This window comes from Trichechus manatus, unplaced genomic scaffold, assembly GCF_000243295.1.
Source record: "Trichechus manatus latirostris isolate Lorelei unplaced genomic scaffold, TriManLat1.0 scaffold00021, whole genome shotgun sequence".
In the NCBI taxonomy this organism is placed as follows: domain Eukaryota; kingdom Metazoa; phylum Chordata; class Mammalia; order Sirenia; family Trichechidae; genus Trichechus; species Trichechus manatus.
In genome coordinates, this window is record NW_004443957.1 from 23,985,086 (window position 1) to 23,989,662 (window position 4,577).

Here is a 4,577-nt window from a genome sequence, read left to right on the forward strand (position 1 = left end):
ATAGCCTTGCTTTTCTACTCCTGCCCTGCAAAGCTATACTACACTGTGGTTAACAATGACGTGTAATTCAAAAGAACTTATATTTTATTCTTGTTCTATTTCTTCTATCAAATAGAACTTGTTCTATCAAAATATTCTTCTGTTTTGATTGATTATCTTTCCTCACTGCCTTACCATTATCCTTTTAAGTGTTTGCTTCCAGTCCATGGAATTAGTGTCAATCTAAAGAGTTGTTCTACTAAGGAATTTTATAATTGAAAATATTTCATGCAAGGATGCTATTTTTACCATAGTTTTTAAAATTCAGTAGTTCCTGAACTACTGAACTCTGTGAAAATCAATACGTTTGTTAGAAATATTGATAGGAGAAAACATGTAGAACTATTTTTTTAAAAACTCCCTATTCCAAACACAGTTACTCTGCATGTCTCTCTTAGCACTTTTCCTCAAGTGATACAACTGTTTCTCACCAACTTAGAAATAGGCTATAGAATATTTAAAATGCTTTTCCCAATTTTTAGAGGAGAATAGAGAATGAAATTTTAGATTCATGAACAAAAACAACAACAAAAAAAGAACAGTACCTACTGCAGTGACCATATGTTAAGGACTGGCCAACGTGAGCTAGTCATAGTCAGGAACTCTTATCTTACCCATCTTTGCATCATCAATATTCAGTACAATTGCAGACCTTCTTTTTCTTTTCAGTTCTTCCTTTTCTCCTTTCCTCCTTTCTCCAAAACTATGTATCTAAAGTCTGTTAAGTACCAGGCACTCATATAGGTGTTGGGAATATAGTGGTGTTGAAAAGAGACAATGCCCTGCTGTCTTGAAGCTTGTATATCCTAAGTGGGAACTGATACTCAACAAGTGAAGAAGTAAGTGGAGATAATATCAGATAGTTAATGTCTTAGAGTAAGAATGCTCAAAAATACATCAAACAGATTTATTGAGGGTAATGTAATTCATGAATTGGGGAAACACAGGGCAGAGAGGAAGCTACCAATGCTCTGGAGCATGGAGGGAGAGGTGTGCTTGTATAGTAAAGATAGGGAAGGGACGTGTGTGATGGTCACATGGTCACAAGGTGGGTACATCATCAGCAACTCTATTCTCAGCTACCGTCTTCCTGGACATCTTGAGTAAACTTGTTCTCCTACAATCATATTCCTGACCCCCTACTCTTATTTACTAAGAGTGGCTAAACTGCACTCCTGACCCCCATTTTTATTAGCTGAGAATGGCTTGGGGCAAGAGCCAGGCTGGTTAAACAAGGTGATTGATAGGGGGCCAGGGCCTTCTGATCCCATCCAGCCAGAGGCCCAAGGCCATATGCATATGAATGGGAAGAAGTCAAGGTTACATTCTCAGGAATGCAGAAACAGAAGTCTGCAACAAAGTGGAGTTTTGATTCAGACCTCATGTTATTATGCGAAGTACCTCAGTTTTAGAGGTTTGCTAGTACAGTAATGATACGTATTAAGAAAAATAAACTATATGATAGAGTGGGGATAGAATGGAGGGATTTACCTGAGATAATGCAGACAGAAAGATTGTATTTTATAATGGTGGAGAGCACAAGGCTGTCTAGTTTGAATCCCAGCTCTTCCATTTACTGGATATCTGAACCTGGATAAACTGCTTAACTTTTCTGTGACTTGTAATAGGACCTTTCTCCAAAGGTTGTTGAAAGGATTAAATGAAAGAGGGTATTATATATGGAGTCCCTAGATGGTGCAGTTAATGTGCTCCACTACTAACCTAAACGTTGGAGTTCTGAGTCCCTCCAGAAGCTCCTGGAAGGAAAGCCTGGCAATCTACTTCTGAAAAATCAACTCCTGAAAATCCTATGGCACTTTACTCCATCCTTGGGCCCCCACATCTTTTCACCTTGCACCCTAGCTTCCTGACTTGAGGAGGATAGGTCCTCCTTCCTCCTTATCCCAGTCCCCCAAATCCTGGAATGAAAGGGTTGAATGGCAGGGACCAGTGAATCCATGCCACAAGTAGCAATTGCTAGAAAAGGATACCACAGTTTTGCTATGGCAGGGATTTCTCCAGATTCCTGGCAGCTGCCCAATAAATACTTGGAGACCAGAATGAAGATCATTTTGCTGGAGTTGTACTGGAAGCATGCTCGAAAGACCTGTAAGAATTTTGCTGAGTTGGCCCCTCCATGTTACTACAATGGCACCAAATTCCACAGGATCATCAAAGACTTCATGTTCCAGGAAGGTGATCCAACAGAAACAGCTCGAGGTGGTACAGCTATCTATGCTAAGCAGTTTGAAGATGAATTTCATCTAGATTTGAAATTCATGTGGCCTGGAATTCTTGCAATGGCCAACGTGGAACCAGACACAAATGCAACCAGTTCTTCGTGACCCTGGCCCCCACCCAGTGGCTCAACAGCAAACACACCATTTTTGGCCAGGTGTGCCAGGGCATGGGAATGGTGAATTAAGTGATAATGGTGGAAAGAAACTCTCAGGACTGCCTTGTGGATGATGTGAAGACCATCAAGGGATACTGTTCCGAGTAGACTTGCTGCCTTCCTGGGCATACCCAGGTCTTTGGAGCCTCTGAGAAGGCTTCTAGATGACCTAGAATGACATATAACTGCAAACGTCATTTTTACCTTGCAAATTATATAGCTAAGGAAGCCTGGGGTCTTGGGTGAGTTAGAGATGGAAATATATTTTATATTTTAACAGGATGCTTCTTTTCTCTTTTCTGGTGCCCAGGTTGATAGAAATGTCTATAGTGTTCAGACACAGGTTATTTCCTGCAAATGACCCATGTTACTACTACTTGTGTGTGTCTGCTCTGATATCCTTGGAACAAAATGAAGCAGAGTTTCTGTTAGTCCACAGTGTCTAACTAGACTTCTTCCTGGGGAGATTGATATTCCGGCCTATACTGCAGACTTTGGTGGCCTACAGCCACAGAATTCAAAACCAAGTTGTGTCTGTCAGCCTTCTTAACTCTGTGCCTACCCTATTTTAGTCTCCTGCATTTGTTCGACCAGGAAGTGCGTGCATCTCCATGTATATTTTCCCTCAAAACCAGAGCATCAACACTGCTGTTTTTGACACTTAGACATCCCACACAAAGCCACGTTGAACTTTTGCCAAATGGAAAACACATCCAACAATCAAGTTTCTAAGAAGTGTCAATTGGGGAATGATAATGTATAGTAATCAAGGAATGAATTTATTAAAAGGAAACAGAAGCATAGACCATTTTCCCCCAAGGAAGAAATAGAAATCTGTAACGAACAGGATGAATTCTCCTTAAAAAGTGTATTCTCATACAAGAGAAAAGCAACACTTAAGTTTTTTGTTTGTTTGGTTCTTTAACCTAAGACTTTAGAGAAATTAGATACGAGATTTTTATATGCTAATTTAAAAAGATCTTGTTTTGTTTGGGGAGGAGTACGTGTGAGAGGAAGGAAATTAATACCTGTATAATACATATAAACTCCCAAAATAAAATGCCACTGATGGTTGAAAAAAAAAAAAACCTATGGAGCACAGTTCTATTCTAACACACACGGGGGTGCCATGAGTTGGAATAGACTGGAGGGCAACTGTTTTTTTTTTTTTCGTTTTTAATCACACACACACACACACACACACACACACACACACACACGAAAGGAGGTGACATTTGATCTGAGATCTGCAGTGGGTCTAGATTTAAGAGCCTTCCAAGTATAAAACCAACCAAACCCCATTGCCATCTAGTCGATTCTGACTCATAGTCACCCTATAGGACAAAGTAGAACTGCCCTGTAGGGTTTCCAAGGCTGTAATCCTTATGGAAGCAGACTACCACATCTTTCTCCCACAGAGCCGCTGTTGGGTTCCAACCGCTGACCTTTTGGTTAGCAGCCGAGTGTTTAATCACTGTGTCACCAGGGCTTCTTCTAGGTATGGAACTGCAAATGTGAAGCCCTGTTATGGGAATTTGCTTTGGCTTGGTGTTTTGAAAGAACAATGAGAAGTTTGGCTGGCTGGGGTATCATAAACAAAGGGAAGAATAGTAGTAGATGACTTGGGAGAGACTAGGTGGGGCCAGATCACGCAGGGCCTAAATACAACGGGAAAGCATTGGAAAACTTCAAGGGTTTATTTTAAATTTTAAAAAGCTTACTCTGGCTTTTAGCTGGGAAATGGGGCAAAAGCAGGAGCAAGAAAATTAGGGAGGAAACCTGTTATTAGAATAGCCACGTCAAAGTTATGGTGGCTTGGACTAGGGTGGTTACCTAGAAAAGTAGAGAAGTGATTAGAGTTTGAAGTATATTTTGACAATAGAAACAAAAGCATTTGCTTAAGGACTGGAGGTGAGAGGTGAGTATAAGAGCTGAATTGAGAATGAATCCTAGTTCAGGGAACATCTAGTTCAATTGGCATAACACAGTTTATAAAGACAATGTTCTACATTCTACCTTGGTGAGTAGTGTCTGGGGTCTTAAAAGCCCGTGAGTGGCCATCTAAGATACTCCACTGGTCCCACCCCTTTGGGAGCAAGGGAGAATGAAGAAAACAAGATACAAGGGAAAGATTAGTCCAAAG

General features: G+C 40.6%; 1 pseudogene; it reads left to right on the top strand.

Annotated features, from left to right (window-relative positions):
* Window positions 1–2,042: 2,042 nt before the first annotated feature.
* LOC101357951 (peptidyl-prolyl cis-trans isomerase-like 1 pseudogene) lies at window positions 2,043–2,542 on the top strand (annotated as a pseudogene).
* The last annotated feature ends 2,035 nt before the right edge of the window (window positions 2,543–4,577 follow it).